Source organism: Ranitomeya variabilis, chromosome 5, assembly GCF_051348905.1.
Source record: "Ranitomeya variabilis isolate aRanVar5 chromosome 5, aRanVar5.hap1, whole genome shotgun sequence".
In the NCBI taxonomy this organism is placed as follows: domain Eukaryota; kingdom Metazoa; phylum Chordata; class Amphibia; order Anura; family Dendrobatidae; genus Ranitomeya; species Ranitomeya variabilis.
Window position 1 is genome coordinate 38200290 of NC_135236.1, and position 13908 is coordinate 38214197.

General features: G+C 38.3%; 12 non-coding genes across 12 annotated transcripts; all 12 read right to left on the minus strand.

The window, feature by feature from the left end:
• Positions 1-423: 423 nt before the first annotated feature.
• On the minus strand, positions 424-505 carry TRNAS-CGA (transfer RNA serine (anticodon CGA)). The gene has a single exon. It is a non-coding gene; the product is annotated as a tRNA-Ser (tRNA).
• A 778-nt stretch (positions 506-1283) lies between these two features.
• On the minus strand, positions 1284-1365 carry TRNAS-UGA (transfer RNA serine (anticodon UGA)). Its single transcript has one exon. It is a non-coding gene; the product is annotated as a tRNA-Ser (tRNA).
• Positions 1366-2144: 779 nt separating this feature from the next.
• Positions 2145-2226, minus strand: TRNAS-CGA (transfer RNA serine (anticodon CGA)). The gene has a single exon. It is a non-coding gene; the product is annotated as a tRNA-Ser (tRNA).
• Positions 2227-3005: 779 nt separating this feature from the next.
• Positions 3006-3087, minus strand: TRNAS-UGA (transfer RNA serine (anticodon UGA)). The gene has a single exon. It is a non-coding gene; the product is annotated as a tRNA-Ser (tRNA).
• A 778-nt stretch (positions 3088-3865) lies between these two features.
• Positions 3866-3947, minus strand: TRNAS-UGA (transfer RNA serine (anticodon UGA)). Its single transcript has one exon. It is a non-coding gene; the product is annotated as a tRNA-Ser (tRNA).
• A 779-nt stretch (positions 3948-4726) lies between these two features.
• Positions 4727-4807, minus strand: TRNAS-UGA (transfer RNA serine (anticodon UGA)). The gene has a single exon. It is a non-coding gene; the product is annotated as a tRNA-Ser (tRNA).
• A 798-nt stretch (positions 4808-5605) lies between these two features.
• Positions 5606-5687, minus strand: TRNAS-CGA (transfer RNA serine (anticodon CGA)). Its single transcript has one exon. It is a non-coding gene; the product is annotated as a tRNA-Ser (tRNA).
• A 778-nt stretch (positions 5688-6465) lies between these two features.
• TRNAS-UGA (transfer RNA serine (anticodon UGA)) lies at positions 6466-6547 on the minus strand. Its single transcript has one exon. It is a non-coding gene; the product is annotated as a tRNA-Ser (tRNA).
• A 779-nt stretch (positions 6548-7326) lies between these two features.
• On the minus strand, positions 7327-7408 carry TRNAS-UGA (transfer RNA serine (anticodon UGA)). Its single transcript has one exon. It is a non-coding gene; the product is annotated as a tRNA-Ser (tRNA).
• Positions 7409-10524: 3116 nt separating this feature from the next.
• On the minus strand, positions 10525-10606 carry TRNAS-CGA (transfer RNA serine (anticodon CGA)). Its single transcript has one exon. It is a non-coding gene; the product is annotated as a tRNA-Ser (tRNA).
• Positions 10607-11385: 779 nt separating this feature from the next.
• Positions 11386-11467, minus strand: TRNAS-UGA (transfer RNA serine (anticodon UGA)). The gene has a single exon. It is a non-coding gene; the product is annotated as a tRNA-Ser (tRNA).
• Positions 11468-12264: 797 nt separating this feature from the next.
• Positions 12265-12346, minus strand: TRNAS-UGA (transfer RNA serine (anticodon UGA)). The gene has a single exon. It is a non-coding gene; the product is annotated as a tRNA-Ser (tRNA).
• Positions 12347-13908: the final 1562 nt, after the last annotated feature.

Here is a 13908-nt window from a genome sequence, read left to right on the forward strand (position 1 = left end):
AAGGTAAAACACGGCACTGCGAACATGATTTCATACAGAATGTGTACTTTAAGTCCATCGTCTTAACTATGAGATCATAAAAAACGTATGCCATCACTGTTGGTTCTCCGATGTGTTTTAGTAACGAGTTTACTTACGTTATTTGACATTTGATTGCTGAAAAAATTTGGTGTAGAGCATTTTTAGCAACCAATACAGTTCTGATCAGAGTTTCCAGAGATCAGTGAATGATACCATTAATGTCCTGAGAAACATCTAGTAATGTTTCTTTTAGTTTTCATACTGCTTAGTTTCAATTTTGAGACTCAAATTTTGGAATATGAATACTTGTCCCATTTCATATCATTTGGCCCATTTTACCAATATAAATACAGCTTTAATGTTTTTGACAAATTCTAATGTTTTTGTCATGTTAAAACACTACGCTGTGAACAGGATTTGAACCTGTGCGGGGAAACCCCATTGGATTTCGAGTCCAACGCCTTAACCACTCGGCCATCACAGCCAACTCAAAGATTAGCTATTCATGTTTTTGCAAAGTGCATGCAGAGGGAGAGCCTTGGAGAAATTTTGGGACTTAGTTCACCTGAATCTCTATTGATGAACTCTGTCATGGGCAAAATATCTTGGCTGACTCACTGAAAGAGAAAGGTGTGAACTCAGATTAACAAGTAGAAGGAGATAATTGGTTTGTATATTGAGGACTACTGGGATGTTGTTCACCAGATGTTTCTCATGGTCCCATTTGTGGTTGGAAACTGCACACTGCCAGGGAATTAATCTTCTTGATTTTTTTCTTAATCCCACCTTTTTCTATATTTTGTTTTCATTAAACTTTCACAAGCAAAATCCAATTTTTTAAAGGTAAAACACTGCACTGTGAACATGATTTCATACAGAATGTGAACTTTAAGTCCATCGTCTTAACTATGCGATCATAAAAAACGTATGCCATCACTGATGGTTCTCCGATGTGTTTTAGTAACGAGTTTATTTACGTTATTTGACATTTGATTGCTGAAAAAATTTGGTGTAGAGCATTTTTGGCAACCAATACAGTTCTGATCAGAGTTTCCAGAGATCAGTGAATGATGCCATTAATGTCCTGGGAAACATCTAGTAATGTTTCTTTTAGTTTTCAAACTGCTTAGTTTCAATTTTGAGACTCAAATTTTGGAATAAGAATACTTATTTATTTCATATCATTTGGCCCATTTTATCAATATAAATATAGCTTTATTATTTTTAACAAATTCTAATGTTTTTGTCATGTTAAAACACTACGCTGTGAACAGGATTTGAACTTGTGCGGGGAAACCCCATTGGATTTCAAGTCCAACGCCTTAACCACTCGGCCATCACAGCCAACTCAAAGATTAGCTATTCATGTTTCTGCAAAGTGCATGCAGAGGGAGAGCCAAGGAGAAATTTTGGGACTTAGTTCACCTGAATCTCTATTGACGAACTCTGTCACGGGCAAAATATCTTGGCTGACTCACTGAAAGAGAAAGGTGTGAACTCAGATTAACAAGTAGAAGGAGATAATTGGTTTGTATATTGAGTACTACAGGGATGTTGTTCACCAGATGTTTCTCATGGTCCCAATTGTGGTTGGAAACTGCACACTGCCAGGGAATTAATCTTCTTGATTTTTTTCTTAATCCCACCTTTTTCTATATTTTGTTTTCATTAAACTTTCAAAAGCAAAATCCAATTTTTTAAAGGTAAAACACGGCACTGCGAACATGATTTCATACAGAATGTGTACTTTAAGTCCATCGTCTTAACTATGAGATCATAAAAAACGTATGCCATCACTGTTGGTTCTCCGATGTGTTTTAGTAACGAGTTTACTTACGTTATTTGACATTTGATTGCTGAAAAAATTTGGTGTAGAGCATTTTTAGCAACCAATACAGTTCTGATCAGAGTTTCCAGAGATCAGTGAATGATACCATTAATGTCCTGAGAAACATCTAGTAATGTTTCTTTTAGTTTTCATACTGCTTAGTTTCAATTTTGAGACTCAAATTTTGGAATATGAATACTTGTCCCATTTCATATCATTTGGCCCATTTTACCAATATAAATACAGCTTTAATGTTTTTGACAAATTCTAATGTTTTTGTCATGTTAAAACACTACGCTGTGAACAGGATTTGAACCTGTGCGGGGAAACCCCATTGGATTTCGAGTCCAACGCCTTAACCACTCGGCCATCACAGCCAACTCAAAGATTAGCTATTCATGTTTTTGCAAAGTGCATGCAGAGGGAGAGCCTTGGAGAAATTTTGGGACTTAGTTCACCTGAATCTCTATTGATGAACTCTGTCATGGGCAAAATATCTTGGCTGACTCACTGAAAGAGAAAGGTGTGAACTCAGATTAACAAGTAGAAGGAGATAATTGGTTTGTATATTGAGGACTACTGGGATGTTGTTCACCAGATGTTTCTCATGGTCCCATTTGTGGTTGGAAACTGCACACTGCCAGGGAATTAATCTTCTTGATTTTTTTCTTAATCCCACCTTTTTCTATATTTTGTTTTCATTAAACTTTCACAAGCAAAATCCAATTTTTTAAAGGTAAAACACTGCACTGTGAACATGATTTCATACAGAATGTGAACTTTAAGTCCATCGTCTTAACTATGCGATCATAAAAAACGTATGCCATCACTGATGGTTCTCCGATGTGTTTTAGTAACGAGTTTATTTACGTTATTTGACATTTGATTGCTGAAAAAATTTGGTGTAGAGCATTTTTGGCAACCAATACAGTTCTGATCAGAGTTTCCAGAGATCAGTGAATGATACCATTAATGTCCTGGGAAACATCTAGTAATGTTTCTTTTAGTTTTCAAACTGCTTATTTTCAATTTTGAGACTCAAATTTTGGAATATGAATACTTGTCCCATTTCATATCATTTGGCCCATTTTACCAATATAAATATAGCTTTACTGTTTTTGACAAATTCTAATGTTTTTGTCATGTTAAAACACTACGCTGTGAACAGGATTTGAACCTGTGCGGGGAAACCCCATTGGATTTCAAGTCCAACACCTTAACCACTCGGCCATCACAGCCAACTCAAAGATTTGCTATTCATGTTTTTGTAAAGTGCATGCAGAGGGAGAGCCATGGAGAAATTTTGGGACTTAGTTCACCTGAATCTCTATTGACGAAATCTGTCATGGGCAAAATATCTTGGCTGACTCACTGAAAGAGAAAGGTGTGAACTCAGATTAACAAGTAGAAGGAGATAATTGGTTTGTATATTGAGGACTACAGGGATGTTGTTCACCAAATGTTTCTCATGGTCCCAATTGTGGTTGGAAACTGCACACTGCCAGGGAATTAATCTTCTTGATTTTTTTCCTAATCCCACCTTTTTCTATATTTTGTTTTCATTAAACTTTTCCAAGCAAAATCCAATTTTTTAAAGGTAAAACACTGCACTGTGAACATGATTTCATACAGAATGTGAACTTTAAGTCCATCGTCTTAACTATGAGATCATAAAAAATGTATGCCATCACTGTTGGTCCTCCGATGTGTTTTAGTAACGAGTTTATTTACGTTATTTGACATTTGATTGCTGAAAAAATTTGGTGTAGAGCATTTTTAGCAACCAATACAGTTCTGATCAGAGTTTCCAGAGATCAGTGAATGATACCATTAATGTCCTGGGAAACATCTAGTAATGTTTCTTTTAGTTTTCAAACTGCTTAGTTTCAATTTTGAGACTCAAATTTTGGAATAAGAATACTTATTTATTTCATATCATTTGGCCCATTTTATCAATATAAATATAGCTTTATTATTTTTAACAAATTCTAATGTTTTTGTCATGTTAAAACACTACGCTGTGAACAGGATTTGAACTTGTGCGGGGAAACCCCATTGGATTTCAAGTCCAACGCCTTAACCACTCGGCCATCACAGCCAACTCAAAGATTAGCTATTCATGTTTCTGCAAAGTGCATGCAGAGGGAGAGCCAAGGAGAAATTTTGGGACTTAGTTCACCTGAATCTCTATTGACGAACTCTGTCACGGGCAAAATATCTTGGCTGACTCACTGAAAGAGAAAGGTTTGAACTCAGATTAACAAGTAGAAGGAGATAATTGGTTTGTATATTGAGGACTACTGGGATGTTGTTCACCAGATGTTTCTCATGGTCCCATTTGTGGTTGGAAACTGCACACTGCCAGGGAATTAATCTTCTTGATTTTTTTCATAATCCCACCTTTTTCTATATTTTGTTTTCATTAAACTTTCACAAGCAAAATCCAATTTTTTAAAGGTAAAACACTGCACTGTGAACATGATTTCATACAGAATGTGAACTTTAAGTCCATCGTCTTAACTATGCGATCATAAAAAACGTATGCCATCACTGATGGTTCTCCGATGTGTTTTAGTAACGAGTTTATTTACGTTATTTGACATTTGATTGCTGAAAAAATTTGGTGTAGAGCATTTTTGGCAACCAATACAGTTCTGATCAGAGTTTCCAGAGATCAGTGAATGATACCATTAATGTCCTGGGAAACATCTAGTAATGTTTCTTTTAGTTTTCAAACTGCTTATTTTCACTTTTGAGACTCAAATTTTGGAATATGAATACTTGTCCCATTTCATATCATTTGGCCCATTTTACCAATATAAATATAGCTTTACTGTTTTTGACAAATTCTAATGTTTTTGTCATGTTAAAACACTACGCTGTGAACAGGATTTGAACCTGTGCGGGAAACCCCATTGGATTTCAAGTCCAACGCCTTAACCGCTCGGCCATCACAGCCAACTCAAAGATTAGCTATTCATGTTTTTCCAAAGTGCATGCAGAGGGAGAGCCCTGGAGAAATTTTGGGACTTAGTTCACCTGAATCTCTATTGACAAACTCTGTCATGGGCAAAATATCTTGGCTGACTCACTGAAAGAGAAAGGTGTGAACTCAGATTAACAAGTAGAAGGAGATAATTGGTTTGTACATTGAGGACTACAGGGATGTTGTTCACCAGATGTTTCTCATGGTCCCAATTGTGGTTGGAAACTGCACACTGCCAGGGAATTAATCTTCTTGATTTTTTTCTTAATCCCACCTTTTTCTATATTTTGTTTTCATTAAACTTTCACAAGCAAAATCCAATTTTTTAAAGGTAAAACACTGCACTGTGAACATGATTTCATACAGAATGTGAACTTTAATTCCATCGTCTTAACTATGCGATCATAAAAAACGTATGCGATCATGAAAAACGTATGCCATCACTGATGGTTCTCCGATGTGTTTTAGTAACGAGTTTATTTACGTTATTTGACATTTGATTGCTGAAAAAATTTGGTGTAGAGCATTTTTAGCAACCAATACAGTTCTGATCAGAGTTTCCAGAGATCAGTGAATCATACCATTAATGTCCTGGGAAACATCTAGTAATGTTTCTTTTAGTTTTCAAACTGCTTAGTTTCAATTTTGAGACTCAAATTTTGGAATATGAATACTTGTCCCATTTCATATCATTTGGCCCATTTTACCAACATAAATATAGCTTTACTGTTTTTGACAAATTCTAATGTTTTTGTCATGTTAAAACACTACGCTGTGAACAGGATTTGAACCTGTGCGGGGAAACCCCATTGGATTTCGAGTCCAATGCCTTAACCACTCGGCCATCACAGCCAACTCAAAGATTAGCTATTCATGTTTTTGCAAAGTGCATGCAGAGGGAGAGCCTTGGAGAAATTTTGGGACTTAGTTCACCTGAATCTCTATTGACGAACTCTGTCATGGGCAAAATATCTTGGCTGACTCACTGAAAGAGAAAGGTGTGAACTCAGATTAACAAGTAGAAGGAGATAATTGGTTTGTATATTGAGTACTACAGGGATGTTGTTCACCAGATGTTTCTCATGGTCCCAATTGTGGTTGGAAACTGCACACTGCCAGGGAATTAATCTTCTTGATTTTTTTCCTAATCCCACCTTTTTCTATATTTTGTTTTCATTAAACTTTTACAAGCAAAATCCAATTTTTTAAAGGTAAAACACTGCACTGTGAACATGATTTCATACAGAATGTGAACTTTAAGTCCATCGTCTTAACTATGAGATCATAAAAAATGTATGCCATCACTGTTGGTCCTCCGATGTGTTTTAGTAACGAGTTTATTTACGTTATTTGACATTTGATTGCTGAAAAAATTTGGTGTAGAGCATTTTTAGCAACCAATACAGTTCTGATCAGAGTTTCCAGAGATCAGTGAATGATACCATTAATGTCCTGGGAAACATCTAGTAATGTTTCTTTTAGTTTTCAAACTGCTTAGTTTCAATTTTGAGACTCAAATTTTGGAATAAGAATACTTAATTATTTCATATCATTTGGCCCATTTTACCAATATAAATATAGCTTTATTATTTTTAACAAATTCTAATGTTTTTGTCATGTTAAAACACTACGCTGTGAACAGGATTTGAACTTGTGTGGGGAAACCCCATTGGATTTCAAGTCCAACGCCTTAACCACTCGGCCATCACAGCCAACTCAAAGATTAGCTATTCATGTTTTTGCAAAGTGCATGCAGAGGGAGAGCCATGGAGAAATTTTGGGACTTAGTTCACCTGAATCTCTATTGACGAACTCTGTCACGGGCAAAATATCTTGGCTGACTCACTGAAAGAGAAAGGTGTGAACTCAGATTAACAAGTAGAAGGAGATAATTGGTTTGTATATTGAGGACTACTGGGATGTTGTTCACCAGATGTTTCTCATGGTCCCATTTGTGGTTGGAAACTGCACACTGCCAGGGAATTAATCTTCTTGATTTTTTTCTTAATCCCACCTTTTTCTATATTTTGTTTTCATTAAACTTTCACAAGCAAAATCCAATTTTTTAAAGGTAAAACACTGCACTGTGAACATGATTTCATACAGAATGTGAACTTTAAGTCCATCGTCTTAACTATGTGATCATAAAAAACGTATGCCATCACTGATGGTTCTCCGATGTGTTTTAGTAACGAGTTTATTTACGTTATTTGACATTTGATTGCTGAAAAAATTTGGTGTAGAGCATTTTTGGCAACCAATACAGTTCTGATCAGAGTTTCCAGAGATCAGTGAATGATACCATTAATGTCCTGGGAAACATCTAGTAATGTTTCTTTTAGTTTTCAAACTGCTTATTTTCAATTTTGAGACTCAAATTTTGGAATATGAATACTTGTCCCATTTCATATCATTTGGCCCATTTTACCAATATAAATATAGCTTTACTGTTTTTGACAAATTCTAATGTTTTTGTCATGTTAAAACACTACGCTGTGAACAGGATTTGAACCTGTGCGGGGAAACCCCATTGGATTTCAAGTCCAACGCCTTAACCACTCGGCCATCACAGCCAACTCAAAGATTAGCTATTCATGTTTTTGCAAAGTGCATGCAGAGGGAGAGCCCTGGAGAAATTTTGGGACTTAGTTCACCTGAATCTCTATTGACGAACTCTGTCATGGGCAAAATATCTTGGCTGACTCACTGAAAGAGAAAGGTGTGAACTCAGATTAAGGCTGGGGTCACACATGGCGTAAGAAAATACGCCACGTATTATACGTCCGTACTACGGCCGTAATACGGAGAAATGTCCCCAAAATATTGATCCGTAGTCAGGGTGTTTCAGCGTATTTTGCGCATGGCATCCTCCGTATGTAATCCGTATGGCATCCGTACTGCGAGATTTTCGCGCAGGCTTGCAAAACCGACATCTAATGGATTTATGTGCTCAAATGTTAGGGAAAACATATATACAGTATATATATATATATATATGTCATTGAGACACATATATATATATTCTGTATTTAGATTTCATTCAGCGCGATATCTGTGAACAGCCGCTAATTCAATTGCCGGCTTTTCATTTCTCCTGCACAAACCCGACAGGATATGAGACATGGTTTACATACAGTAAACCATCTCATATCCCCTTTTTTTTTGCATATTCCACATTACTAATGTTAGTAGTGTGTATGTGCAAAATTTCAGCGCTGTAGCTGCTGAAATAAAGGGTTAAATGGCGGAAAAAATTGGCGTGGGCTCCCGCGCAATTCTCTCCGCCAGAGTGGTAAAGCCAGTGACTGAGGGCAGATATTAATAGCCAGGAGAGGGTCCATGGTTATTGGCCCCCCCGTGGCTAAAAACATCTGCCCCCAGCCACCCCAGAAAAGGCACATCTGGAAGATGCGCCAATTCTGGCACTTGGCCACTCTCTTCCCACTCCCTGTAGCGGTGGGATATGGGGTAATGAAGGGTTAATGCCACCTTGCTATTGTAAGGTGACATTAAGCCAGATTAATAATGGAGAAGCGTCAATTATGACACCTATCCATTATTAATCCAATTGTAGGAAAGGGTTAAAAAACACACACACACATGATTACAAAGTAGTTTAATGAAATAAACACAGCGGTTGTTGTAATAATTTATTGTTCTCCCATTCCATTTCCAGGACCTCGCTTGGCAACATAATAAACGCACAAGATACATACCTTCTGCTGTCAGATCTCGTCCCACGAAGTAATCCATCTGAAGGGGTTAACTAATATTACAGGCAGGAGCCCTGCAAATGCAGCTGTGCTCCGTGCTTGTAATCCCCGGGGAATGAATGAAATGTAGGTCATTGACCTACATTTCCTTCAGTCGCGGTGATGCGCCCCCTGGTGGATGTCCTCATATGACCTGGAGCGTGGGAAAAAGTTCCCAGGCTGCAGTTCATGAGAACATCCAGCAGGGGCGCATCACCGCGACTGAAGGAAATGTAGGTCAATGACCTACATTTCATTCATTCGCTGGGGATTACAGGCAGGGAGCACAGCTGCATTTGCAGGGCTCCTGCCTGTAATATTAGTTAACCCCTTCAGATGGATTACTTCGTGGGACGAGATCTGACAGCAGAAGGTATGTATCTTGTGCGTTTATTATGTTGCCAAGCGAGGTCCTGGAAATGGAATGGGAGAACAATAAATTATTACAACAACCGCTGTGTTTATTTCATTAAACTACTTTGTAATCATGTGTGTGTGTGTTTTTTAACCCTTTCCTACAATTGGATTAATAATGGATAGGTGTCATAATTGACGCCTCTCCATTATTAATCTGGCTTAATGTCACCTTACAATAGCAAGGTGGCATTAACCCTTCATTACCCCATATCCCACCGCTACAGGGAGTGGGAAGAGAGTGGCCAAGTGCCAGAATTGGCGCATCTTCCAGATGTGCCTTTTCTGGGGTGGCTGGGGGCAGATGTTTTTAGCCACGGGGGGGCCAATAACCATGGACCCTCTCCTGGCTATTAATATCTGCCCTCAGTCACTGGCTTTACCACTCTGGCGGAGAAAATTGCGCGGGAGCCCACGCCAATTTTTTCCGCCATTTAACCCTTTATTTCAGCAGCTACAGCGCTGAAATTTTGCACATACACACTACTAACATTAGTAGTGTGGAATATGCAACAAAAAAGGGGATATGAGATGGTTTACTGTATGAAAACCATGTCTCATATCCTGTCGGGTTTGTGCAGGAGAAATGAAAAGCCGGCAATTGAATTACCGACTTTTCACTAACAGCGCTGCGTATTTCTCGCAAGTCACACTGCAGGTCCGTGTGGAATCCGTATTTTTCGCGCCCCCATAGACTTTCATTGGCGTATTATTTGCGCAGTATGCTGACAAACGCAGCATGCTGCGATTTTGTACGGCCGTAGAAAGCCGTATAATACTGAACCGTAATATACGGCTAATAGGAGCAGCCCCATTGAGAATAATTGTGCCGTATGTAATGCGAGTTTTACGGACGTAGTTTCTGCCCTCTTACGTCCGTAAAACTCGCATGTGTGACCCCAGCCTAACAAGTAGAAGGAGATAATTGGTTTGTACATTGAGGACTACAGGGATGTTGTTCACCAGATGTTTCTCATGGTCCCAATTGTGGTTGGAAACTGCACACTGCCAGGGAATTAATCTTCTTGATTTTTTTCTTAATCCCACCTTTTTCTATATTTTGTTTTCATTAAACTTTCACAAGCAAAATCCAATTTTTTAAAGGTAAAACACTGCACTGTGAACATGATTTCATACAGAATGTGAACTTTAAGTCCATCGTCTTAACTATGCGATCATAAAAAATGTATGCCATCACTGTTGGTTCTCCGATGTGTTTTAGTAACGAGTTTATTTACGTTATTTGACATTTGATTGCTGAAAAAATTTGGTGTAGAGCATTTTTAGCAACCAATACAGTTCTGATCAAAGTTTCCAGAGATCAGTGAATGATACCATTAATGTCCTAGGAAACATCTAGTAATGTTTCTTTTATTTGCATACTGCTTAGTTTCAATTTTGAGACTCAAATTTTGGAATATGAATACTTGTCCCATTTCATATCATTTGGCCCATTTTACCAACATAAATATAGCTTTACTGTTTTTGACAAATTCTAATGTTTTTGTCATGTTAAAACACTACGCTGTGAGCAGGATTTGAACCTGTGCGGGGAAACCCCATTGGATTTCGAGTCCAACGCCTTAACCACTCGGCCATCACAGCCAACTCAAAGATTAGCTATTCATGTTTTTGCAAAGTGCATGCAGAGGGAGAGCCTTGGAGAAATTTTGGGACTTAGTTCACCTGAATCTCTATTGATGAACTCTGTCATGGGCAAAATATCTTGGCTGACTCACTGAAAGAGAAAGGTGTGAACTCAGATTAACAAGTAGAAGGAGATAATTGGTTTGTATATTGAGGACTACTGGGATGTTGTTCACCAGATGTTTCTCATGGTCCCATTTGTGGTTGGAAACTGCACACTGCCAGGGAATTAATCTTCTTGATTTTTTTCATAATCCCACCTTTTTCTATATTTTGTTTTCATTAAACTTTCACAAGCAAAATCCAATTTTTTAAAGGTAAAACACTGCATTGTGAACATGATTTCATACAGAATGTGAACTTTAAGTCCATCGTCTTAACTATGCGATCATAAAAAACGTATGCCATCACTGATGGTTCTCCGATGTGTTTTAGTAACGAGTTTATTTACGTTATTTGACATTTGATTGCTGAAAAAATTTGGTGTAGAGCATTTTTGGCAACCAATACAGTTCTGATCAGAGTTTCCAGAGATCAGTGAATGATAACATTAATGTCCTGGGAAACATCTAGTAATGTTTCTTTTAGTTTTCAAACTGCTTATTTTCACTTTTGAGACTCAAATTTTGGAATATGAATACTTGTCCCATTTCATATCATTTGGCCCATTTTACCAATATAAATATAGCTTTACTGTTTTTGACAAATTCTAATGTTTTTGTCATGTTAAAACACTACGCTGTGAACAGGATTTGAACCTGTGCGGGGAAACCCCATTGGATTTCAAGTCCAACGCCTTAACCGCTCGGCCATCACAGCCAACTCAAAGATTAGCTATTCATGTTTTTCCAAAGTGCATGCAGAGGGAGAGCCCTGGAGAAATTTTGGGACTTAGTTCACCTGAATCTCTATTGACAAACTCTGTCATGGGCAAAATATCTTGGCTGACTCACTGAAAGAGAAAGGTGTGAACTCAGATTAACAAGTAGAAGGAGATAATTGGTTTGTACATTGAGGACTACAGGGATGTTGTTCACCAGATGTTTCTCATGGTCCCAATTGTGGTTGGAAACTGCACACTGCCAGGGAATTAATCTTCTTGATTTTTTTCTTAATCCCACCTTTTTCTATATTTTGTTTTCATTAAACTTTCACAAGCAAAATCCAATTTTTTAAAGGTAAAACACTGCACTGTGAACATGATTTCATACAGAATGTGAACTTTAATTCCATCGTCTTAACTATGCGATCATAAAAAACGTATGCGATCATAAAAAACGTATGCCATCACTGATGGTTCTCCGATGTGTTTTAGTAACGAGTTTATTTACGTTATTTGACATTTGATTGCTGAAAAAATTTGGTGTAGAGCATTTTTAGCAACCAATACAGTTCTGATCAGAGTTTCCAGAGATCAGTGAATCATACCATTAATGTCCTGGGAAACATCTAGTAATGTTTCTTTTAGTTTTCAAACTGCTTAGTTTCAATTTTGAGACTCAAATTTTGGAATAAGAATACTTAATTATTTCATATCATTTGGCCCATTTTACCAATATAAATATAGCTTTATTATTTTTAACAAATTCTAATGTTTTTGTCATGTTAAAACACTACGCTGTGAACAGGATTTGAACCTGTGCGGGGAAACCCCATTGGATTTCAAGTCCAACGCCTTAACCACTCGGCCATCACAGCCAACTCAAAGATTAGCTATTCATGTTTTTGCAAAGTGCATGCAGAGGGAGAGCCCTGGAGAAATTTTGGGACTTAGTTCACCTGAATCTCTATTGACGAACTTTGTCATGGGCAAAATATCTTGGCTGACTCACTGAAAGAGAAAGGTGTGAACTCAGATTAAGGCTGGGGTCACACATGGCGTAAGAAAATACGCCACGTATTATACGTCCGTACTACGGCCGTAATACGGAGAAATGTCCCCAAAATATTGATCCGTAGTCAGGGTATTTCAGCGTATTTTGCGCATGGCATCCTCCGTATGTAATCCGTATGGCATCCGTACTGCGAGATTTTCGCGCAGGCTTGCAAAACCGACATCTAATGGATTTATGTGCTCAAATGTTAGGGAAAACATATATACAGTATATATATATATATATATGTCATTGAGACACATATATATATATTCTGTATTTAGATTTCATTCAGCGCGATATCTGTGAACAGCCGCTAATTCAATTGCCGGCTTTTCATTTCTCCTGCACAAACCCGACAGGATATGAGACATGGTTTACATACAGTAAACCATCTCATATCCCCTTTTTTTTTGCATATTCCACATTACTAATGTTAGTAGTGTGTATGTGCAAAATTTCAGCGCTGTAGCTGCTGAAATAAAGGGTTAAATGGCGGAAAAAATTGGCGTGGGCTCCCGCGCAATTTTCTCCGCCAGAGTGGTAAAGCCAGTGACTGAGGGCAGATATTAATAGCCAGGAGAGGGTCCATGGTTATTGGCCCCCCCGTGGCTAAAAACATCTGCCCCCAGCCACCCCAGAAAAGGCACATCTGGAAGATGCGCCAATTCTGGCACTTGGCCACTCTCTTCCCACTCCCTGTAGCGGTGGGATATGGGGTAATGAAGGGTTAATGCCACCTTGCTATTGTAAGGTGACATTAAGCCAGATTAATAATGGAGAGGTGTCAATTATGACACCTATCCATTATTAATCCAATTGTAGGAAAGGGTTAAAAAACACACACACACATGATTACAAAGTAGTTTAATGAAATAAACACAGCGGTTGTTGTAATAATTTATTGTTCTCCCATTCCATTTCCAGGACCTCGCTTGGCAACATAATAAACGCACAAGATACATACCTTCTGCTGTCAGATCTCGTCCCACGAAGTAATCCATCTGAAGGGGTTAACTAATATTACAGGCAGGAGCCCTGCAAATGCAGCTGTGCTCCGTGCTTGTAATCCCCGGGGAATGAATGAAATGTAGGTCATTGACCTACATTTCCTTCAGTCGCGGTGATGCGCCCCCTGGTGGATGTCCTCATATGACCTGGAGCGTGGGAAAAAGTTCCCAGGCTGCAGTTCATGAGAACATCCAGCAGGGGCGCATCACCGCGACTGAAGGAAATGTAGGTCAATGACCTACATTTCATTCATTCGCTGGGGATTACAGGCAGGGAGCACAGCTGCATTTGCAGGGCTCCTGCCTGTAATATTAGTTAACCCCTTCAGATGGATTACTTCGTGGGACGAGATCTGACAGCAGAAGGTATGTATCT